At 39.9% G+C, this 26,248-nt stretch overlaps 1 protein-coding gene and 1 non-coding gene across 8 annotated transcripts in view; one reads left to right on the top strand and one right to left on the bottom strand.

The window, feature by feature from the left end:
* IP6K1 (inositol hexakisphosphate kinase 1) overlaps nucleotides 1-26,248 on the bottom strand; it is a 70,900-nt gene that overhangs the window by 36,740 nt on the left and 7,912 nt on the right. Inside the window, exon 2 of one of the 7 annotated variants that reach the window (XM_024738054.1) lies at nucleotides 476-568. The exons of the other annotated variants lie outside the window; for them this stretch is intronic. The gene's annotated coding sequence lies outside the window, so the exon portion shown is untranslated. The remainder of the gene's footprint in view (nucleotides 1-475; nucleotides 569-26,248) is intronic. 7 annotated transcript variants of the gene reach the window in all.
* Nucleotides 25,400-25,471, top strand: TRNAL-CAA (transfer RNA leucine (anticodon CAA)). The gene has a single exon. It is a non-coding gene; the product is annotated as a tRNA-Leu (tRNA).

Raw genomic sequence — 26,248 nt, 5'->3', positions numbered from 1 at the left:
AAAGCACACATGTAATAGGATAGGAGAAGTGGTTCAAAAAGGAACACAAAACCAAAGAACACTTAAAATGAGACTGTCTAAAATGCTAATGTATGGAATGGGGAGCTTTCCAGACTTATTATCTCATACTACTGATCCCACTGAAGACCCAAAGCTGAAGACAGAAGCTTCTGCACAACTGAAAGATGCAAAGGAACAGTACAAGGCTTGTTCTAGCAACCTAGGTTCCTGACATGACTGGTAACTAGTTCCTTTTCTTTACTACCATCCTATTGCAGCTCAACTAAAAGAGAAGCTGAGCACAGTGGAGGCAAGCTGACAGGACTGAGGCAGAAGTGAACACACCCTAAGGTGACTGGGAAACTGATGTAGACACCTCCCTACTTGAGATTTCCCCCCACCATAAAATTTTTTTTGAATAAAATCTGCTCTATTTCAGAAGAGAAACAAAAGAAAAATAATTCTTGTCACTCACCCAAATTTCAATTAGCTGTAACTCTGAGTTTATAACTGGAAGTCACTCCAGGTACAAATCTGCTACCTTGTACTAGTGATATTCACATGTGTCCTGTTAAAGAGGTAAAACATGGAAATAAAATCTCCTGTACCTAGGAGAGGTGAGGTCAAAGTTCTGGTCACAGCATTGAGCTTTTCAGATTACTTGGGGGCCTCATGTAGATCCCCCACCCCCTGCCATGAAAGATGACTACTAGCTTTAAACAAGAAAATCTCCAGAGTAAGGAATTAGGCAACCATAGAATAGCTCCTGTCTTTCCTGTGACATCTCAATGATACCACACAACTGTTACAACTCCAAAGGAGTTTTAAATCACCGAATTCTGTACTATTTAAAAGAGGCACACCAAGAGGCAATATATACCTAAAAATCAAAGATGGCTACAATCCAGAGGGCTGCCTTTGGTGGTGAAATCACATACTTAAAGGTCTTGATACTATACTACTCTGCAGATTACCTGAAACTATAATCAAAAACCAAATTCCTCAGACATGGGCACTGTATTGTGTTCAGCTGTAGCTGGGGGATACAATGAAGTGTCCACCACAAAATATAGCACTGCTGAGTTTTGCTATTTTGGGATAATCTGTGGCTATTCCCACAAAGGGGCTGAGACCAACTTAGGTTCTCCTCCAAGGACCATGTTCTTAGTATCCTATGTTCCTGACCTCCTGTGAGACCTCTCCCCTTCGAGGCCCACATAGCATATTTCCTTATATAGTCAGACATTCAGAAAACAATGCAAGGAGATTTCAGAGCACAAATTCAACAGGTAGTCCCTCCACTTAGAACCACATACGATTCACGGCCACACTATGACATATCTGAACATCTATCCTGTGGGTAAAGATTTTATTAGCAAGTACCCAGAAGCAGATGAGCAACATGCAAAATGACAGTGAATGTGGGGAAAGCCTGTAAACAGAAGAGACAAATGACCTGTTTAATGCCTCACAAAATGCAACAGAGTTTGACTGCTCTGTCAAGACAGATTCTGTCTTCTACCCTCCAGTAAAACACCAGAATTTTAAAAGGTACTTTTAAGCACCTTTAAACATCAGAAAAGAGGGACTTCCTCGTGGTCCAGTGGTTAAGACTCCGAACTCCCAATGCAAAGGGCCTGGGTTCGATCCGTGGTCAGGGAACTACATCCCACAACTAAGATCCTGCATGCCGCAACTAAAGATCCCACACGCGGCAACGAAGATCACATGTGCCGCAACTAAGACCCGACACAGCCTAAATAAATAAATAAATGTATTTTTTAAAAATCAGAAAAGAACTTCTATCTACCTCATAAATAACTCATAGTTCTAGATAGAGGAGGGACTAACTTTCACCCACATTAACAACTTCCCAACTCAGGAAAGTATAGAGATAGCTCCAAAGAAACGTCACTCCTTAAGAGCATGTTCCAAATCTCTCCACTCTCTCAGCTTCCTTTCCTGACCTTCGTGTGATACAAGGAACTGAACAGCGTGAACATGTAGAGAGCTCTCATGATTCTGGGAGTCAAAAACTATGTTAAAAAAAAAAAAAAGTGGAACTCAACCTGGAAGCAACCATCAATCCCATGATTAATAAGTTGTGTACCCTTCAATACACCAATTCACCTTATTTTCCCTGACAAGAAGCTAGACTCGAGACTGTATGTCCTACTTTTCAGGGTGAGGTAATATATGAGAAATCAATTTAAAAATATATACTACAGGGACTTCCCTGGTGGTCTACTGGTTAAGACTCCATGCTTCCAATGCAGGGGACATGGGTTTGATCCCTGGTCAGGGAACTAAGATTCCATGCCACGTGGTGCAGCCAAAAAAATAAATTTAAAAATAATAAAAATGTAATAAAATCAGTGTCCATTAAAAAAATAAAAATATGTACTATATATACTGATGCAGCAAAGCAATGCTAAAATTTTTTAGCTTTAAAAGTGAAAATATAAAATTAATGACTTAAGGTTCTCCTTAATAAGCTAGAAAAAGACCAAAGTAAGTAGAAGGAAGGAAATAAGATACAATGAGAACTCACTGAGAGACAGAGAGAGAATGAATAACAGAGCCAAAAAAAAAAAAAAAATCAATAAAGCTGATAAAAATCTCTAAAGAAACTGATCAGTGAAAAGAAAACACACAAATTACCACTATCAGGGATGAAAAACAGGGATATCACTTCAGATCCTACAGGCACTAAAAGAATAATAAGGTAATATTATGAACAACTGCATACCAATAAGTTCAACAACTTAGACAAAATGGATAAATTCTTTAAAAAATACAATTTACCAAAACTGACACAAGATTAACATAAAATCTGAATAGACCTATATCTATGAAGAAAACTGAATTTATCACAACTCTTTCCACAAAGAAAAGTCCAGACACAGATGATTTTACTAGTAAATTCTATCTAACATTTAAGGAAGAAATAACACCAATCTTGCACAAATTCTTTCAGAAAATGAGAAGAGAAAGAACACTTTCCAACTTGTTTTATGAGGTCAGGTAACCCTGATAACAAGAACTAAAAAAGAACCATAGAGAAAGAAAAAACAAATGAAAGAAAAGACAGAAAGAAAAAATATATATATATATATAGACCAATATCCTTCATGAACACAGACACAAACATCCCTTTTAAAAGTTTAACAAAACAGGGACTTCCCTGGTGGCGCAGTGGTTAAGAATCTGCCTGCCAATTCAGGGGACACGGGTTTGAGCCCTGGTCCAGAAAGATTCCACATGCCACGGAGCAACTAACCCGTGCGCCACAACTACTGAGCCTGCGCTCTAGAGCCCATGAGCCCCAACTACTGAGGCCACGTGCCACAACTACTGAAGCCCGTGCGCCTAGAGCCCATGCTCTGCAACAAGAGAAGCCACTGCAATGAGAAGCCCACACACCACAACAAAGAGTAGCCGCCGCTCGCCACAACTAAAGAAAGCCCGCGCGCAGCAACGAAGACCCAATGCAGCCAAAAATAAATAAATAAATAAAAGTTTAGCAAAACAAATTCATTGACATACAGATGGAATAATATGACAAAGTGTGGGATGCAAGGCTGACTAACTATCTGTAGAATCAATCAATGTAATCCGTCATATTAACAGAAGAAAGGAATAAAACCATACAGGAAGACACTCAACAAAATTCAACACCCACTCATAATTTAAAACTTCCACAAATAAAAATCTGAAAAAAACTTCCTCACATGCTCAAGAGCATTTATGAAAAACCTGCTAAAGAGCATTTATGAAAACCCCCAAAAAACTATAGCTGACATCACAGTCAATGTGAAATCCTGAACATTTCCCTCATATAATCAAAATAAGGCAAAGACGTCCATTCTCACCGTTTCTATTCAACATTTTATCAGTCAGTATAGTAAAGCAAGAAAAAATTTTTAAAAGCATAGAGACCAGAAAAAAACAAGACTTTCTCTATCCATAGATAATCTAATAGAAATACTTTATACATACATAAAATACATAGAAAATACTTAGCTATCTACAAACAACTTCTAAAACTACTATGTGAATTTCACAAGATCATAGGATACAAGGTCAATATACAAAAGCCAATTATATTTTTCTATGCTAGCAGCAAACAATTAGAAATTAAAAGACAATTTAGTGGATTGATTTCATATAAGATGGTAGAGAAGGAGGCTTCAGGAATCCATCCCTTCACCCAAACAACTAATGAGCTGGCAGAAACTGTCTGAAGTAACTTTTGGAACTCTGGAATCTAGCTGGAAAACATGAAACTTCCAAGGTAGAGCTTGATGAAGAGGCTGGTGAATACTGGTAAATTTAAGCCTTTTGTGTAGCACCTACCCAACCCCCAGCCTCACAGCAAGCAACAGTGGCATGGCTACCTTCATTCCGGATACAGCTTGCTGGAGGCTAGGGTGGACACAATAAAGATCCTGTCCTCCAAATATTGGGGTTGTGTGTTCTGACTGATGACGGCTGCTTTTGATCACTGAGGAGCAGGCAGAGGCTGGTGACCATTGTTCCAACACCCACAGGCTGAAGCAGCTTCCAGGAGATTTAAGAGAACAGTACTTGTTTTCATTTTTCCCCCTTTTGGGAGCCAGACATTTAAGGAAATCTTTGTCAGGTCACTGTATAACTGCAGATATAACTGAACAGAAACTTCAGTTATCACATACAATAAGGAATACACATTTCGAAAATTTATCTGTAAAAGTCACAAATGGAAGGCTCTCACACTCAATGAGCAAAAACTAGCAACACCTGAGGAGTGGGAAAGTTAGACTGCTAAAGTTACCACAACAGGGACTTCCCTGGTGGCGCACTGGTTAGACTCCATGCTCCCAATGCAGGGGGCCTGGGTTCAATCCTGGGATCTAGTCAAGGAACTAGATCCCACATGCATGCCACAATTAAGATTTAGCATGCCACAACTAAGGAGCCCACCACCCGCAACTAAGGAGCCCACCGGCCGCAACTAAGGAGAACGCCTGCTGCAACAAAGACCTGGCACAACCAAATAGACAAATAAATAAAAAATAATAATTTTTTATTAAAAAAATTAATAAAGTTACCACAACATAATACTCAAATGTCATTTTAACAAAAAAATTAAAAACATACTAAGAAACAGAAAATCAATGCCTGATCACAGGAAAAGGAGAATCTGACAAAAAATACAAAACACCGTGGCCTCTCACCTTCTGAGACAGCCTACACTCTGTCTGTGAAGGGTGTTTCTCCCTTTGCTGCCCTCACTTTCCAAGACAACCCCATGCCCTGGGGCCGCTCTTGCCTTTTGAGATGGACTGTATTCTGTCTACAGAATTTGTATCTCTAAATAGATCTACTTCTTACCAACAAAACAAAACAAAACAAAACAAAAGGGCTTCCCTGGTGGCGCAGTGGTTGAGAGTCCGCCTGCCATGCCGGGGACGCGGGTTTGTGCCCCAGTCCCCGAAGACCCCACATGCCGTGGAGCAACTAAGCCCTTGCGCCACAACTACTGAGCCTGCGCTCTAGAGCCCATGAGCCACAACTACTGAAGCCCACACACCTAGAGCCCGTGCCCCACAACAAGAGAAGCCACCGCAATTAGAAGCCCAGGTACCGCAACGAAGAGTAGCCCCAGCTCGCCGGAACTAGAGAAAGCCCACACAGCAATGAGGACCCAATGCAGCCAAAAATAAATAAATTAAATAAATAAATTAGAAAAAAAAAGAACAAGTCACTAGAGGGATTCAACAGCAGATCTGAGCACACATAAGGAATATCAGTGTACCAGAAGGTAAAACAACTGAAATTATTACACGAGAGGCAAAAAGAAAAGAGAATAAGTAAAAGTAAAGAGTTTGAGGGACCTGTGGGAAACTCCCAAATGTAACAATAGCTACATTTTAGAAATTCCAAAAAGAGGAAATAAAAGGGAAAAAAAATATTTGAAGAAATAATGGCCCCAAACTTTCTAGATCTCAGGAAAGACATGAGTATATATGTGCAAGAAGCCTAATGAAGCGTAAGTGGGATCAACTCAAAGATTCACACCACACCAAGACACATAAAACAAAAACACTATAAAACTGTTGAAATCCAAAGACAATGAGAGAATATTTAAAGCAGCAAGACAGAAGCAACTGGTAATGTACAAGAGATCTTCAATAAGACTAGCAGCTGATTTCTCCTCAGAATCCTCCAGAAGGCAATATTTAAAATCCTGAAAGAAGAAAACTGTCAACCAAGAACTCTATACCTGGATAAACTATCCTTCAGGAATGAAGGGAGGGGCTTCCCTGATGGCACAGTGGTTAAGAATCCGCCTGCCAAAGCAGCGGACACGGGTTCGAGCCCTGGTCCAGGAAGATCCCACGTGCCATGGAGCAACTAAGCCTGTGTGCCACAACTACTGAGCCTGTGCTCTAGAGCCCACGAACCACAACTACTGCGCTCGCGTGCCACAACTACTGAAGCCCATGCACCAAGAGCCCGTGCTCTGCAACACGAGAAACTACCGCAATGAGAAGCCTGCACACCACAACGAAAGAGTAGCCCCCACTCACCACAACTAGAGAAAGCCCGCACGCAGCAATGAAGACCCAACGCAGCCATAAATTAATTAATTAATTTTAAAAAAAAGAATAAGGGAAAATTAAGGTATTTCCAAATAACAAAAACTGAAGGTGTATGTTACCAGTGGACTTGTCCTATAAGAAATGCTAAAGGGAGTCCTTCAGGCTAAAATGAAAGGACAACTCAAAGCCATTAAGAAAAAAATATACAACACTGGTAAACATGACTACATAGATAAACATAAAAGCCAGTATTATTGTATATTTGGTATGGTTTGTAATTTCTCTCTTCTTCCTAAATGATTTAGCAGACAAATGCATAAAACTTATAAATCTATGTTAATAGGCATACAATGTATAAAGATGTAATCGTATAAATATATGTACACATAAATAAATAAAAAGAGGGAGGGATAGAGGTGTATAAGGGCAGAATGTTTGTATAAACTAACTAGGTTGTTATCAGTTTAAGATGTAAATTTTAATCCCCAAGATAATCACTAATAAAATAACTTTAAAACATACAGAAAAACAAAGAGAATCAAAATGATTCACTACAAAATAAAATCAACTAATTTCTAAAAAAGATGGTAATGGAGGAACTGAGGAACAAAAACATGCAAGACACACAGAAAACAAAAAGATAAATGAAAGTAACTCCTTCTTGATAGGTAATCACAATAAATGTAAACGGACTAAACTCTCCTACTGAAAGGCAGAGATTAGCGGAAAGGACTTAAAAAAAATATCAATCCATCTATATGTTGCCTACAACAGATTCACATTAGATATGAAGACATAAAACGGTCGAAAGTAGAAGGATGGAAAAAGATATTCCATGCAAATCTTAATCAAAGAAGAGCTGAGGTGGCTCTACTAATAGCAGATAAAATAGACTTTAAATTATAAAAGGTTACAAGACACAAAGGATATTAAATACTGACAAAAAGTTAGATATAGCAAGAAGAAATAACAATTATACATGCACATAACAGAGCCACAAAATGTGTTTTTGGGAAAACGAGCATAGTAGTCTTGTTCAGGCTTCAGAGGCAGAAGTAGGCCTCTGACTGACTTGTGACCCTGCCGGGACTGCGTGACTGCTTGCACACCTAACAATTGTTACCAACGAGTCAAGCAACAATTATGATAAGAAAGGGAGTGGGTTTTGGAATTTCTTGAGCCCTGGGGACCTGGCCAGTCCCCGGGGTCTGGAAAATCTTGTGACTCAAGCGGTGAAACCAACAGCATTGTTACAGTTAAATCAGAGCTTCATTTCTGCACGCAAACTGATGATATCAGTTTGTGGCCTGGGATTATAAATGGAAGCCCCCAGAGCTGCAACCTGCAACCTCTCACCTGTGGGGTGGATGCACCACTCAGGACCCTTCCCCACTGGGACTCCAGATTGCTATTACTCAGGACTTCTCAGCTGCTGTTTGAATCTGGATGTAGGTGTCGGCCCAATCTGGTGATGTACACTCTGTTATATCTCTCGAATACTTTTATTCATCCCCTCCTAATGACTGTATATTGAACTTAAGTAATCTTCTATTAAAAAATTAATTAAATCTGTTCAGTTGTGTGAGATGAGTGGTTATTTTGCCAGCAAACCCAACGAACCCTGAAACTGAAAGCAGGCTTTTGGCAAAACATTAAATTGGCGCTGTGAGCAGGATTCGTACAGCAAAATGCCTCTCTTTAAAAAGAAAGAAGTTAATCAGGTTTTTATTCCAGGATGGGACGAGCTCCCTTACAGCTCATTAGTGGCAGAGTGGGGCATATCGACTGGACTGTGTGAGAACTAGAGATCTAAATCAAAGCGAGCCGAACCTTTGGATCTGACTATTTATAGCTCACGCTGATAGAGAAAGGGCAAGAATGTACCACGCTCGGACAGAAAGGTTGGATCCTCCTTTCTGCCTATCGTAAGGTGCATGAAGCTAAGCAGAAACTGGCTGAAGAGAAAGCTCAATTGGGAAAAGATCTGTGTGACTTACAAGGACTACTGTCCATGATTCAATGCCAAAATTATATTCTAGCTGATTAGGTTTCCACTTTCCAGTCGGTAGCCAAAAAAGCCACTGTTAAAGTTGCCCAAGCCACATATCGAAAGTGGCGGCACAAAGTAAATAAAAGGTACATCTGGCTATAGTTAAAGCTGGAGTAGACTGGGACCCAGATACATGGGACGGAGGTATCTGGGATGATAGCTCACAATCAGAATCTGATGAAAATGATGATTTGGGATGGAAGTCAGCCCCACAGTCAAAGGAAGAACTGAAACCGCCTAACTTTAAGACACAGCAAGCTTGGCAGCGTAAAATGGAAACTGATGCTCAGAGGAATGCAATAAAAAAAGATACTCTGGAGGATTATACTCAGCATGAGATTAACGATATTTTAAGACAGTTAACTCAAAGGTCAGGAGAGCCTTTAATTACCTGGGCAGTTAGTATCTATGATGCAGGGGCCGCTGGAATATTAACTGATGATGGAGATGCTCATAAATTTGGCACCATTAGCAATGAGTCTTTTGTGCAACAGGCTGTTAGAGATAAAGCTAATCGCCCAGTAGATTCCAATCTATTGGAAATAGTCGCTGAAGGGTGCCTTAAGAAATATCCTATAGAATCTGCTTGGCCTGGAAGGGACCGTCCCTGGTACACTCTTAAAGACTGTGTCCAGAGACTAAAGGAAGACGCTATGAAAGGTGCTATTTTTATTGTACATCTAGATAACATGTCTGACATTCCCCTGACTGTACAAATGAGAAATAAAGTTTTTAAAACTGCTCCTCCTACTTACAAGCATGTAATTGTGACTCTCCTGCTAAATGAGACAGGTAATCCCATCTCCAAAGTCATTAAATAAAGTACAACAATTGGGAGACTTGGGAGAGTGGAACTTTGAAAAGAAAAAGATAAAGAAAGAGCAAGACAAGCAGACAGGATATCTGGAAAGGACACGTCCCTGGCCCTTATTACAAATTGGGTCCCAAAAGACTGACGGAATAACTACAAAGGAATTATGGGAAATTTTTTTTTTTTTTTAAAAAAAAAGGGACCAAGAGACTTTTTTTTTTTTTTTTTTGGCGGTACATGGGCCTCTCACTGCTGTGGCCTCTCTCGTTGCGGAGCACAGGCTCCGGACGCGCAGGCTCAGTGACCATGGCTCACGGGCCCAGCCACTCTGCAGCATGCGGGATCCTCCCCGACCGGGGCACGAACCTGTGTCCCCTGCATCGGCAGGCGGACTCTCAAACACTGCGCCACCAGGGAAGCCCCTAGCTGGCTATTTCTGAATGGGAAAATAAAGTGATGGATATAGAAACTGATAAAAAAAGTTTTGTGGAAAGTGGACTCCAAGAAAAGAGTTTTGTGCATGGTCAGAATTGACAAAGTTTAAAATGAATTTTAAAAGTAAGCAGGTGTAAAACTTGAATTTGGCTTTTCTCTCTCTTAAGAGGACAAGATTTCTTAATATGTTGAACTGCCTTTGATAACAAATTTTAAGTTTTCTTACCTTTTAAGTGATCTGTTCTATATTTGCCTTTGAAATCTTATATTGTTACTTTGGTAAAGTAAATAAGTATTAATTCACAATGATCTATGAAGATTATGGCACACGTAGATAAAGCTCATTCCCCTTCTTAAAAATAAAAATTAACCCCTCATTGTCAGACTTTTGCTATCCTGTTATCCTCATAACATGGCAACGGTCTACTCCTAAGTCAGAAAATTTTAAATGGGTAAACAATAGCTGTAAATCAAACAGTCAGGGTTATGGGAAATCCAAGACGGCCCCTTGGCTTTTCCTGGCTCCCTGACAAACCTCATTCTTTATTTGATGGGATAAAGCCTTCCCTGGCAGCAGGGTTAATGCCCTCACAATGAAAAAGAAAAAAATTATGTTTCACTGAATATTAAATTCTAGTTTTGTTAATTGAGGTCTGTGTTTACCAAGATTCACTTCCGAGATAGTTCCTCGTTGTTATGTTTTATTGGTAAAAAGTTTAATTGAATTATTCTAAAGCTTATCTCAGTAGTCTATCTTTGAATGGAGATCAGATGCCCCGTGACCTACAACCAGGGCACACAGAATTACATATGTCAATCAATGAACTGTATACTAATTGGAGCTTATGACAAAAACAGCAAGGCAAAAGAGTACCTCTGGGTTTTTGGAACAGAAAATTCCCAGAAGCCGGAAAGAACTGTACTACCTTTGAAAAACAGCTACTGGCGGGCTTCCCTGGTGGCACAATGGATAAGAATCTACCTGCCAATGCAGGGGACACAGGTTCGATCCCTAGGCCAGGAAGATCCCACATGCTGTGTAGCAACTAAGCCCGTGCACCACAGCTACTGAGCCTGCACTCTAGAGCCTGCGAGCCACACTACTGAAGCCTGCGTGCCTAGAGCCCGTGATCCGCAACGAGAAACCACCACAACGAGTAGCCCGCGCTTGCCTTCAACTAGAGAAAGCCCGCACACAGCCCACACAAGGACCCAATGCTGCCAAAAATAAATAATAAAAAGAAAAACAGCTACTAGCATGTTACTGGCCTCTGATACCAAACAACTGACTGTAAATCACACAATTATATTGAGACCCCAAGTGCCCATTATGTAATGGATTTTAAGCTCACCAAAGACCCACAGAATTGGGCAAGCCCAAGAGTCTACTATAGTCAAATGGAAATGGTATATACAGGACTGGGCCAAACAAGGCCCACAGGGTGCCGCTGTTTTACATGCAAGGATTTCTGAAATACCAATTGAAGGTCTTGAGCAAGAAGCTATGATTAGGGCTTCCCTGGTGGCGCAGTGGTTATGAATCCGCCTGCCAACGCAGGGGACACAGGTTCGATCCCTGGTCCAGGAAAATCCCACATGCTTTGCAGCAACTAAGCCCGTGTGCCATAACTACTAAGCCTGTGCTCTAGAGCCTGCAAGCCACAACTACTGAAGCCCACGCGCTGCCCGTGCGCCTAGAGCCTGTGCTCCGCAACAAAAGACACTGCAATGAGAAGTCCACGCACCACAATGAAGAGCAGCCCCCACTCCCTGCAACTAGAGAAAGCCCGTGCGCAGCAACGAAGACCCAACGCAGCCAAAAATAATTAATTAATTTTAAAAAAGAGACTATGATTAAACCCGAGTTAATCGAGTCGCCTGTAAAATGGGGAAAGCCCCTTTGACTCTTTAACTGAGAAAGAAAAGAAACATGCCTGGTTTACAGATGGCTCAGCAAAATATATAGGATCTGTTCATTACTGGAAAGCAGTAGCCTATAATCCAGTCACAACTGAACTGTTAACACTTGAGAGGGAAAAAGCAGTCAATTTGCTGAACTATATGCAGTATATCAAGTTTTGAAAAAGAAAACTTAACAGAATGTCTTATTTATACTGATTCCTGGTCTGTGGCCAATGGATTAGCAACTTGGCTTCCAACGTGGGTTAAAAATAATTGGCAAATTCATTCAAAAGAGTTGTGGGGGAAAGAATTATGGGTGGATATTTAGGAAACTGTCCAGAAAACTAATGTTTCAGTTTTTCATGTAGACGCTCATAGTACTCCCATTCCACGGAATGATGGTATAATTCAATTACAGATGAACAAAATCAGATCCAGACGATGGAAGTCAACCCACACTCTAGTGAATTCAAAGGTTTGGCACTTTGGGCACACAAAAAATGTGGCCATCTGGGAGAAAAAGCTACATGCAGGTGGGCTCAGGATCAAAGTATTTCCTTGACTATGGATCTCATTAAGTCTGTTATTTTACAATGTCCAATCTGCCAACATGTTAAACACAGGAGCTTGCCACAACTAATAAAAGGACAATTGGCACGTGGCAAACTGCCTGGGCAGATATGGCAAATTGATTACACTGGCCCATTAATCTGTGATAAAGGCTGCCAATATGTGTGCACTGCAGTGGACACCTATTCTGGATACTCGGTGGCCATTCCATGTGGAAAAGCCAATCAAACTAACACTATTAAAACATTAGAAATAATTAATTTGTACTATGGTGTTCCACTCCAAATACAAAGTGATAACGGGTAACTTTCAAAGGTGAATTTGCCCAGGAACATAATACACAATAGATTTTTCATATTCCATATTATCCTCAAGCTGCTGGCTTAACTGAAAGAATGAATGGATTACTAAAGGAACAAGTGATTAAATTGGGACAGGGTTCTTATAAAAATTGGAGGACTAACTTAAATGCTGCCTTAAATATTCTGAACAATCGTCCAGTTGGGTTTAATGAGAATGACTCTACCAAATCTACAAATTCATAGGATGGATTTCCATCCAGAGATAATTGAATATTAGAAAATTTTACCTGGAGCATTAGCTCCTTTTCGAGCCTCTCCTGAGGCAGCAGGCCTCCATTTGCATTCTACGACTGAGCAGAGGCTTACTAAGAGAATGATTTTTACTATACCAATTGGCATTGGTATGAAAATGCCTCCTGGACATTTTGGCCTAATTAAGAAATGCTCTAGCTTAGCCCTTAGGGGCATCTGCGTCCAAGGAGTGACTGACCCTGAACTATCAAGGAGAAATTAAAGTGATTTTACAAAATGAAGGTAATGATGATTTATTTATTAATAAACACAACAGGATTGCTCAACTACTTATTCTCCCCTGTCTAACTGGAAAATCAAGAAAGGAGAACCCCCTACTTTGTTAACTGTCTGGGGAGATGGAGGATTTAGATCCACAACAGAGCACAATTCAATTGGAGCTAAAGGTGAAGCAATCCAATGGTCCTCCTATACCTGCTGATGTAATTGTGCGGGAAAGGATGACACTGTGTTGGTGTTGATCCCTGGACAAGAAAAATGAAAATATGCGCCATTAACCCATTGTTATTCTCGTGAATAGACCGTTTTTGGAAGCCTGACTGTGATGTGGATCGTCACCCACGCCTTAACCCCAGGGTATCTGCTTCAGTTGAGAAAGGATAAAGAAGGAAAACGTTGGGGAATCTTCCGTTGGGAAAACATGAGCCACACCCGAACTCAAGACAACTTCACCTGCCCTGCAAACAAGGCCTGTCCTTTTCTAATTATGACTTTCTATGGCTGTCAATTTCACGTGTTGCCTATTGTTTTTGGAAATGAATATTGGTTGCCTCATTTTGCTGGAAATTACTTAGATTTTAATAATCACAACCACTTATTGACAGACTGTGAAAAGACTATTCAAGGATTGCTTTGTGGCCAGACTTCACACATCTGGGAACCCTGTTTATTAGAGAATTCCATTAACTACTGTGAATCGACTATATTTCCTCAATCCTATAGTATGTTTTTTGACGTTGCTCCCCAATTTGTATGTATTGTAACTGATGATATTAACACAACTTCTAATTATCAGCTAGGAAACCCTTTTTCAGGATGTCTAGCACATACAGATCACTTATACTGAAAAGCAACAACTTATTTCTTTTCCCCCATACACACACAATTGTTGTGGACTCAAATGTTAATTCCTACTTTACCTGTTCCTAATATTAGCCTACCACTTGAACCTTTGAAAAAGGTATTACAGTAAACAGCGTTACTACAGAAATTTATAGGTAAACATAACTGTACTTTGTTCAAACACTCTATTGTTACTACTATTGCAGCTAACAAATTAATAGATGTGGGAGTTAATGTACAAAAGCATACTTCTCATACTTGGTGGGACTTTTTCTTTACTCAATCCCCCAAGGCTCGACAATTGTTCTCTGCATTATTTATATTACTCTTACTCGCTGTTTGTAACTGTTACTTATCTTACCGTATTCGAAAAACTGCTCGTGTTATATTGCCTTATTCTTATGCTCTTCAGCCTAAACAATCCTAGAGGCCAAATCTTGGGAAAACTAGTAAAGTAGTCTTGTTCAGGCTTCAGAGGCAGAAGTAGGCCTCAGACTGATTTGTCACCCTGCCTGGACTGTGTGCCTGCTTGCACACCTAACAATTGTTACCAACAAGTAGCACTTATGATAAGAAAGGGAGTGCGTCTTGGAATTTCTTGAGCCCTGGGCACCTGGCCAGTCCCCCGGGGTCTGGAAAATCTTGTGACTCAAGCGGTGAAAGCAACAGCATTGTTACAGTTAAATCAGGGCTGCATTTTTGCACGCAAACCAAAATCACAGTGTGCGGTCTGGGATTATAAATGGAAGTCCCCAGAGTTTCAATCTGAAGTCTCACCTGTGGGGTGGACACACCGCCCGGGACCCTTCACCACTGGGACTCCGGATTGCTGTTACTCGGGACTTCCCAGCTGCTGTTTGAATCTGGATGTAGGTGTCAGCCCAATCTGGTAATGTACACTCTGTTATGTCTCTCGAATACTTCTATTCACTCCCTTCTAATGACTATATATTGAACTTAAGTTAAATAATCTTTTATTAAAAAATTAATTAAATCTGTTCAGTTGTGTGAGACGAGTGGTTATTTTGCCAGTGAATCCAACGAACCTTGAAACCAAAAGCAGGCTTTTGGCAAAACACGTGTGAAGTAAAAACTGATAGCACAGAAGATGAAAAAAAGACAGTCCTTCAAGAATAGCTGGAGATTTCAAAATCCCACATTCAGAAATGGACAGAACAATATCAAAAACAGATGGAATATCAATAAGGAAATAGAGGATGTGAACAACACTGTAAACCAATTAGACGTAACAGATATATATGGATAGTCAACCCAAAAACAGAAAAATAAATCTTCTCAAGTGCACATGGAACATTCTTCAGGAAAGATCATATGTAGGTCAGAAGACAAGTCTAAATACATTTTATAAGACTGAAATAATACAAAGTAACTTTTACAATCACAACAGAAACTAAAAATCAATAAAAAGAAAACTGGAAAATTTACAAATACGTGGAAATTAAATAACATACAACCTTGAACAACCAATGGATTCAAGAAATTACAAAGGAAGTTCCTGCCAGAGCAATTAAGAAAAAGAAATATAAGGCATCCAAATTGGAAAGGAAGAGTAAAAACTATCTGTTTGCAAATAACATGGTCTTATATATAGAAAACCCTAAAATTACATACATACACACAAAACCACTGTTAGAGCTAATAAACGAATTTGGCAAATTTGCAGGATACAAAATCAACACACAAAAAAAGAGCTGCATTTCTATACACTAGCAAAGAACAATCTGAAAAGGAATTTTAAGAAAACAATTCCATTTACAATAGCATCAAAGAGAATAAATATACTGAGGAATGAATTTAACCAAGGAGGTGAAAGACTTGTATTCTGAAAACTGTAACATATTGTTGAAAGAAATTAAAGAAGTAAATAAATGGAAAGACAGCCCATTTGATAAACTGGAACTTTTACTATTGTTAAATGACAAAGACTACCCAAAGAGATCTACAGGCTGACTGAAATCCCTAACAAAATCCCAATGGCAGTTTTTATAGAAATAGAAAACCCATCCAGAAGTTCATACAGAATCTCTAGGGACTCTGAACAGCCAAAATTCTTGAACAAAGTTGGAGGAATCACATTTCTTGATTTCAAAACTTACTGCAAAGCTACAATAATCAAGACAGTATGGTACTAGCATGCAGACAGATATATAGACCAACGGAACAGAATAGGAAGTCCAGAAATAAACCCTCAAATATACAGTCAAATGATTTTTGACGAGGGTGCCAATACCACTCAGTGGGGAAAGGACAATCTTTTCTTTCTTTCTTTTTAAAAATTTATTTGGCTGTGCTCTTAGTTGCGGCAGGCGGGATCTTCACTGCAGCATGTGGGATCTTTAGTTGCAGCATGTGGGATCTTGAGTTGTGGCATGTGGGATCTAGCTCCCTGACCAGGGATTGAACCCGGGCACCCTGCATTGACAGCATGGAGTCTTAGCCACTGGACCACCAGGAAAGTCTCGACAATCTTTTCAATAAATGGTGTTGGGAAAACAAAACAGCCACATGCAAAAGAGTGAAGTTAGACCATTATTTCACATTATATACAAAAATAAACAAAATGGATCAAAAACCTAAACTTACGAGTTAAAACTATAAAACTCTTAGAAGAAAACATGGGTGGGGGGGAACTTCATGACCTTGGATTTGATAATGATTTCTTGAATATCACAACAATAGCACAAGCAAGAAAACAAAAAAATGGATAAACTGGACTTCATCAAAATTTAAAACTTCTGTGCATCAAAGACACTATCAAGAGAATGAAAAGACAACCCACAGAATGGGAGAAAATATATGCAATCCCACGTGTGATAAGGGATTAATATCCAGAATACAAAGAGAACTCCTACAACTTAACAACAACAAAAATAAATGACCCAATTAAAAACTGATCAAAGGACTTAACTAGACATTTCTCCAAAGAACATACACAAATGCCAATAAGCACATAAAAAGATGCCCAACATCGTCATTGGAGAAATGCAAATCAAAGCCCCAATAAGCTACCACTTCACACTCACTAGAATGGCTATTATCAAAAAAGCAGAAACAAAAGTTGGTGAGGATGCAGAGAAATTGGAACCCTGTGCACTGCTGGTAGGACTGTAAAATGGTGAGGTCACTGTGAAAGACAATATGGTGGTTCCTCAAAAAATTAAACAGAGAATGTCCATATGATCCAGCAATTCTTTTCCTAGGTATTCCACTCCTAACCCAAAGAACTGAAAGCAGGGATTCAAACAGATATTTATACACTAGTGTGCATTATTCACAATAGCCAAAAAGTGAATACAACCCATATCCATCAACAGATGAATGCATAAATAAAATGTGGTATATACATACAATGGAACGTTATTCAGTCATAAAAAGGAATGCAATTCTGATACATGCTATAAAATGGATGAACCCTGAAAACATTATGCTAAGTAAACAAGCCAGGTACCAAAGGAAAAAAATTATATGACTCCACTTATATGAAATATCTAGAATAGGCAAGTTCATAGAGATAGAAGCGGATCAGAGGCTGCAAGGGGGTGGGGGGCGGGGGGGAATGGGGTGCTACTATATAATGGGTACAGAGCTTCTATTTGAGATGATGAAAAAAGTTCTTGAAATAGACAGTGATAATGGTTACACAACATTATGAATGTACTTAATGCCACTGTGTTATACATTTAAAAACAGTTCACGTGGCAACTTTTATGTTATATGTATTTTACTACAATTTAAAAAAATATTCATTTACCAGTATGGAGTTTCCTCTAAAAAAATAAAAACAGTAAAAAACTAAAAACAGTACTACCATAAGACCCAGCAATCCCACTACTGGGCATATACCCTGAGAAAAACATAATTCAAAAAGAGTCATGTATCACAATGTTCATTCCAGCTCTGTTTACAATAGCCAGGACTTGGAAGCAACATAAGTGTCCATCGACAGATGAATGGATAAAGAAGATGTGGCACATATATACAATGGAATATTACTCAGCTATAAAAAGAAACGAAATTGAGTTATTTGTAGTGAGGAGGATGGACCTAGAGTCTGTCATACAGAGTGAAGTAAATCAGAAAGAGAAAAACAAATACTGTATTAATAAATAAAAATAAAAACAGAACTACCATATGATCCAGCAATTCTGCTCCCAGGTATATATCTGGAAAAAATTAAAACACTAATTTGAAAAAATATATGCACCCCCATGTTCAGAGCAGCACTAGCTACAATAGCCAAGATATGGCAGCAACCCAACTGCCCATAAACAGATAAATGGATGAAGAAGATGTAGTAAATGTATGTGTGTGTGTATATACATGTGTGTGTGTGTGTGTGTGTGTACATATACACATATATACACACACAAATGGAATATTACGTCGTCATAAAAGGGGAAGAATTCTGCCATTTGCAGCAAAGTGGATGGACATAGAGAATATTATGCTTAGTGAAATAAGCGAGAGAAAGACAATACTGTATGATATCACTTATATGTGGAATCCAAAAAATAATACAAATGAATGCATACACAAAATAGAAAGAGACTCAGAGATACAGAAAACAAACTAGTAGTTACCAAAGGAGGGACAGAAGGGAAGCAGGGCAAATAAGGGGTATAGGATTAACAGAAACAAACTATTATGTATAAAATAGATAAGCAGGAAGGATATACTATATAGAACAGTGAGTTCTTGCCATTATCTTGTTATAACTTTTAATGGAGTATAATACTGACTCACTATGCTGTACACCTGAAACTAATATAATATTGTAAATCAGCTGTACTTCAATTAAATAAAAAGAATAATATTGACAAAAAACAATTCATTTACAATAGCACTAAAAGAATATTAAATATCTTGGAATAAATTTAACGAAATATGTGAAAGACCTCAACATTGAAAACAATCAAACAATGCAGAGAGAAATTAAAGTCGTAAATAAATGGAGATCTATATAATGTATATGGATTAGAAGACTCAATATTGTTAAGTTGCCAATTCTCTCAAAATGAATCTATAGATTCAATGAAATCCCAACCACAATGTCAGATTTTTTCACAGAAATTGACAAATTAATTCTAAAGTATATATGGAAATACAAAGAACCTAAAATATCCAAATCAATCTTGATATAGAATAAAGTTTGACAACTTATACTACCTGACTTCAAGACTCACTATAAAGCTACAGCAGTGGGGTACTGGCATATAGATAAATAAACAGATTAAAGGAACAAAACAGTGACCCCAGAAATAGGCCCATACCTATACAGTCAATTAATTTTTGACAAAAGTACTAAAGCAAACAGAGGAGCAGAGAAAGTTGTGGTGATTTTAAACTACATCAAATTTTTCAACATTCCTTCCCCCAAAAGGCAGAGCCCTCCTCTCGCCTCTCCCTGAGTATGGGATGGACTTAATGACTTCATTCTAATAAACAGAATATGGCAGAAGTGACAGTATGTGACTAGATAAGAAGCTTCTTCCTTACTGTTTTGGATCATTCACTCTGGAGGACACAACTGCATACCAGGAGGGTACTCAGAGAGCCCACATATCAAGGAACTGAGGACTGCTGCCAAAAGCCAAGTAAGTCATCTTGGAAGCAGATCCTCCAGCCTCAGGCAAACCTCTATCACTGGCAGCCCCAGAAGACATCCTAACAGCAACTTCATGAGAGACTATGAGCCAGAATCACCCCGCTAAGCCCCTCTTCAATTTCTGAGCCTCAGAGACTGAAGTAATAAATGTTTGCTGTTTTAAACTGCTAAATTTTGGAGTAATTGAATAGATAACAAATACACGAGTCTTTTCAGCAAATGGTGCTGGTACTGGGACAAGATATCCATACTGGTGGAGGGTGGGGAGGGAGTTTGAACCTCAACCTCAATCTTACACAATACACAAAAATTAATTCAAGGAGGATCAAAGACCTGAATGTAAAAGCTAAAACTGTAAAACTTCTAGGTGAAAACACAGGCAAAATCTCCTGCACTTAGAGATAGGCAAGGGCACAGAAAGCAACAGCCATAAAAGAAAATATTGATAAATCAGACTTCAACAAAACTGAAAACTTCTCATCTTCAAAATATACTTATAAGAAATAAATAGGCAAGCCACCATGCACTGGCAGAAAATTTTCACAAACATACATCTGACTGGTATTCAAAATATAAAAAGCGCTCCTAAAACACAATAATAGATGGAAGTTAACAGTTCCATTTTTTTAAAATGGGCTGAAAATCTGAACAAGTATTGTACTTCACAAAGGAAATATACAAATGACCATTAAGTAGAGACACCAGTGCTCAACATCATTAGTAATCAGGTAACTGCAAGTTAAAACCACAACGAGATATCACAATACTTTCACAAAAATGGCTAAAATTCAAAACACTGACAACACGCTAAATGTTGCTGAGGATGTGGAACAATCACAACTCATACATTCTTGGTCGGAATGTAAAATGGTACAACTATTTTGAAAAAGGTGTTAATGTTTCCTATAAAACAAGACATACATCTACCCTATGATCCAGCAATTCACTTCCCCTCAAGAGAAATGAATGTATATGTTCTCCAAAACCACTTGTACAAAAATGTTCACAGAAGCTTTACTTATAAGGCAAACCCTGGAAGCAGACCAGATGTCCATCAAAAGGGGAATAGTTCAACAAACTGGAATGTTCATGCGATGAAATACTTCACAGCAATAAAAAGGAATGAACCAATGATACAGGCAATAGCATGGATAAATCCCTCAACAGTACACTGCATGAAAGAAGCCCTACACAAGAGTACACAGGATATTACTCCACTTGTATGAAATTTTAGAACAGGCCTAACTAATGTATGATGAAAAAAGTCAGAGAAGTTGTCTTCTGCTTTATTCACAATCTACCAATGAAAAGTAATACAACATTGTAAACAGTCAAGTTAACATGTTTAAGGGCCTAAGGAGCCCTACCTGGTACACTCTGCTTCATGAAGTTACTCAAGCTTAATATTCGGCTCCCTGAAGCTAAAGGCAGCATTTTCTTTGGAGACACTCATGAAATAGCTAACACAACCACATATTTTATAATACACCTTCCAAAATACGGAAGAAACTTATCATTCATTTTACTTTCTATGCTAAAAAAATAATTTTATTTTTCATGCAGAATATCGAAAACCAAAACAGCCTAGGCATGCCCTGTGCTGGCCTGAAAAATCTAGTGTTCTACTTGGCCCTGACCCACACAATATCCTCCAGTTGAGCAGTCTTTATAAGTTTCAGAACACTTTTCACCAAATCAAGTTTGTGTCTAAGTCGTAATTATAAAGTCTCCAAATCAGTCGTGAACCATTAAAATATCTGCAAAAACACCTTTTTAAAGTATATAATCAAATATATGCTGAGTACCCAAAATGAATGAGACCCTGTAGAATACTGTAGTAATAAGACAAACACAGTTCCTGCCCTCAGAAAACTGAAAGTGAGGATGGAGAGCAGGTAGAGAGGAGAGGCAAATAAGCAATTTTAAAAGAGTATGGGGCTTCCCTGGTGGCACAGTGGTTGAGAGTCCGCCTGCCAACGCAGGGGACACAGGTTCGTGCCCCGGTCTGGGAAGATCCCACATGCCGCGGAGTGTCTAGGCCCATGAGCCATGGCCGCTGAGCCTGCGCGTCCAGAGCCTGTGCTCTGCAACAGGAGAGGCCACAACAGTGAGAGGCCCGCGTACCGCAAAAAAAAAAAAAAAAAAAAAAAAAGAGTATGATAGGGACTTCCCTGGTGGTCCAGTGGGTAACAATCCGCCTTCCAATGCAGGGGATGCGGGTTCAATCCCTGGTCGGGAAACCAAGATCCCCCATGCCGCAGGGCAACTAAGCCCGTGCACTGCAACTACTGAGCCTGCGTGCCGTTAACTAGACAGCCCACACACAACGAAAGATCCCGCATGCCACAACTAAGACCCGACACAGCCAAATACATAAATTTTTAAAAATAAAATTAGAAAAATAAAACAAGCTATAGGTTAACCATTTGACAAGCTTCCCCTTTATCTGATCAACACCATAAGGTAAAGAGATTAGGTATTGTCAATCCAATATTACAAGCAAAGTAGCAGAGAAATCAGATGACTTGTCTAAGTAAGGCTCCACAACTAATACTTGAAATACCAGCATTCACCTTCCTCACCTGGTTCCAAGAAGAGCTCCAAGATGGATCTTTTCAATCTAGTCTGGTGAGGCAGGCACCACTCCTGAACAGGATTGAGTGAGATTAGTACTCTAGGCAATAAGTACACAGGGAGGTTCATTTGCCCAGAAAGTTTACTGCATTGGGTTTCCCTGGTGGTGCAGTGGTTAAGAATCCGCCTGTCAATGTAGGGGACACGGGTTCGATCCCTGGTCCAGGAAGATCCCACGTGCCGTGCCACAGAGCAACTAAGCCCGTGTGCCACAACTACTGAGCCTGCGAGCCACAACTACTGAGCCCACGCGCCACAACTAGTGAAGTCCACGCGCCTAGAGCCTGTGCTCCGCAACAAGAGAAGCCACTGCCATGAGAAGCCCACGCACTGCAACGAAGAGTAGCCCCTGCTCGCCGCAACTAGAGAAAGCTTCCGTGCAGCAACGAAGACCCAACACAGCCAAAAATAATAAATAAATTTATTTTAAAATTTTTTTTAAAAAGTTTACTGCCTTAACAAAATGATGTGGGGACCCCAAACCTTTCAGACACTAGAGACAACACTCCTGTGCCTTTTTCACACTACAAGGAAGCAAGGCCACAGAATGTGAGGAAGAGAAACTAAATAGTGGGGACACCAAAAGTTTCAGAACCAGGCTTGCCCTTAAGAATATCACATATTTTCTCTACAACTTTAGATATCACCTAGAAACTGAACACAACATTGCCAAAGTCCCCACACTCTAAAATAATGTCTAAGACTCTGAAACCATCCCACCTGAAGAAAGCATGGTATCTGGAAACCTTCACATTATAGCTCCAACGTTTGGGTGATAATATAATCTTGGAGGGTTTCAAATCTCCCAGGAAATACGCTGAGTGCTGACAACCAGCATCAATGTCCATGGTCAGGAGAAAACTTTGAGAAGAGCGGCTGAAATTGTACCCTTAGGCAATATGTAAGAGAAAAAACCACAACATCTAAATCCAGTAGCAGTTGCTATTTGCATTATAAAACTAATTTATAAGCCAACTCAAAAGAAATGAGGTCTCCCACCTTCCCCCACTCTCTATCCTGGCAGAGGAGAAACCATATTGGCATCACCAGTTCAGCTACCAAGACAATGCTATAGTTCAGATGCAAGGCCTCTGTGGGGCTCCATTAACAACATCTGTTAAGACAAAATTTGAATTTTTTTGTGGGGGGGTGGCGTGTTGGGTCTTCATTGCTCCACGCAGGCTTTCTCTAGTTGTGGCGAGTGGGGGCTACTCTTCGTTGCAGTGCGCAGGCTTCTCATTGCGGTGGCTTCTCTTGTTGCAGAGCACGGGCTCTAGGAATGAGGGCTTCAGTAGCTGCAGAACGCGGGCTCAGCAGTTGTGGTGCGTGGGCTCAGTAGTTGCGGCATGCGGGCTCTAGAGCGCAGGCTCCGTAGTTGTGGCGCACAGGCTAAGTTGCACTGCGGCATGTGAGATCTTCCCAGACCAGGGACCGAACCCATGTCCCCTGCATTGGCAGGTGGATTCTTAACCACTGAGCCACCAGAGAAGTCCAAAATTTGAATATTTTAATAGGGAAAACTGAAGTAATAATAATACATAAAAACAAAAAAATTGACTTGGGAAGAAAGTACAGCCAAGCAATGCTGTCAGTATACCAAAGCCACTCACATAGTCTTCAGCAGACCCAGCAGTCAGACTGGATACAGGGAGCAAACGGTACAGTTATCAAAAGGCTCCAAGATGAGCCCAAAGGAGAAACAAAGTCCTCTGCACAGCTTTTAGGGCTTATCAGTCAAATGAAGAATATCGGAACCAATTATCTGAACTTTTTTCTAACAAAGGATTTTACCTTAATCTCAGGTTGTACGAGGACTAGAAAATCGACCTGCTTTGTTCAGGGGGTATGACCCTAACTACAGTCTTATACTTGAAAAGATAAAATTCTTAAAGGAAAGTTGGTTTTGATTTGCTTTCATCACCTTCAGATAAGGATTTTTACCCTCAATAAGTTTTACAAACAGTTCCAAGATCCTTCGCCCTCCCACAGGGCCAGTATTTCAATAAGGAACACATACAGCAATAAGGTTTGCTCACAGCACAGATTATAGTTTCCCAAGTAAAATGCTTACCTACCTAAAGCCCAATTTCCCAGGTATCAGGCCAGGGTGCACAGCTGTTGAGGAGGAAAGGAAAAGTTGTCCACATTTAAAAGATGAGGAAACTAGGGACTTCCTTGGTGGTCCAGTGGTAAAGAGTCCACCTTCCAACGCGGGGGACGCACGTTCAACCCCTGGTCAGGCAACTAAGCCCGCATGCCACAACTATTGAGATTGCGCACCTCAACGAGAGGGAAAACCTGCACACCACTAGAGAGAAGCCCGTGTGCCTCAACTCGAGAGAAACCCGAGCAGATGCACACCGTAACGAAAAGATCCCGCGTGCCTCAACAAAGATCCCGTGTGCCGCAGCGAAGAACCGATGCAGCCAAAAAAAAAAAATAAGGAAAATAAATAAAATATTTTTTAAAAACTGATATATCATTAAAAAAAATAAAAGATGAGGACAATAAAGCACACAGAAGGTAATCAGATGAAAGCTAAAGTAGGAAAAGGAAAGCTTTATTTGGCCCACTTTATAATAGGTTATGAATCTAAACATCCATCTAAGCTCACAACAAATATGAAATGCATGTTACTCTTCTTTAAAAAGAGCAAGCGAGGGAATTCCCTGGCCGTCCAGTGGTTAGGACTCCATACTTTCACTGCCGAGGGTCCGGGTTCGATCTCTGGTTGGGGAACTAAGATCCCACAAGCCACGCAGCACGGCCAAGGAGAGGAGGACGGAACAAGCATTTCACTCTAGAAAAACAAACATCAAGATCTATTTTGTATAAAAAACAAATTATATAGTAGCTTTACTCATAATTGTCAAAACTTAGAAGTAACCAAGATGGCCTTCAACTGGTGAACGGATAAATAAATGGTGGTACACCCACACAATGGATTATTCAGCACTAACAAGAAATGAGCTATCAAAGCTCTGTAAGGACATGGAGAAATCTTAAATGTACATTACTAAGTAAAAGAAGCCAATCTAAAAAGGCTACATACTGTATGACTCCAACTACATGACATTTTAGAAAAGGAACAGTAAAAAGATTAGTGGGACTTCCCTGGTAGTCCAGTGGCTAAGTCTCTGTGCTCAAAATGCAGGGGCCCAGGTTCAATCCCTGGTCAGGGAACTAGATCCCACGTGCCGCAACTAAGAGTTCACATGCCGCAACGAAGATCCCGCGTGCAGCAACTAAGACCCAGCACAGCCAAATAAATAAATAAAATATTAAAAAAAAAAAAAAGATTAGTGATTGCCAGAGGCTGACGGAGAGGAAGGGATGAACAGAAGAACAGAGATTTTTTTTAGGACAGTGGAACTATTCTGTATGATACTATAATGGTAGATATATGTCGTTATACATTTGTAAAAACCCATAAAAGGTACATAAACTACAGACTTTGAGTGATAATGATGTGTCAATGTACGTTCATCAACTGTAGCAAATGTACCACTCTGGTGTGGAATGTTGATATGTATGAGTGGGGCCTAGGGGTATATGGGAACTCTCCACTCAATTATGCTATGAACCTAAAACTGCTCTAAAAAACAAAATCTATTTTTTATCTTTTTAAACAATTTTTATTTATTTATTTAAGTTTTGGCCGCATTGGGTCTTCGTTGCTGTGCACAGGCTTTCTCTAGTTGAGGCGAGCAGGGGCTACTCTTGGTTGTGGTGTGCAGGCTTCTCATTGAGGTGGCTTGTCTTGTTGCAGAGCACGGGCTCTAGGCACACGGGCTCAGTAGTTGTGGCTCACGGGCTCTAGAGTGCAGGCTCAGTAGTTGTGGCACATGGGCTTAGTTGCTCTGCGGCATGTGGGATCTTTCCAGACCAGGAATCGAACCCATGTCCCCTGCACTGGCAGGCGGATTCTTAACCACTGTGCCACCAGGGAAGTCCCAAAAT

Source organism: Neophocaena asiaeorientalis, unplaced genomic scaffold (genome assembly GCF_003031525.2).
Source record: "Neophocaena asiaeorientalis asiaeorientalis breed wild unplaced genomic scaffold, Neophocaena_asiaeorientalis_V1.1 scaffold680, whole genome shotgun sequence".
Classification (NCBI taxonomy): Eukaryota; Metazoa; Chordata; class Mammalia; order Artiodactyla; family Phocoenidae; genus Neophocaena; species Neophocaena asiaeorientalis.
The sequence above is the reverse complement of the archived record's forward strand: the minus strand, read 5'-3'. Positions and strand labels throughout refer to the sequence as shown.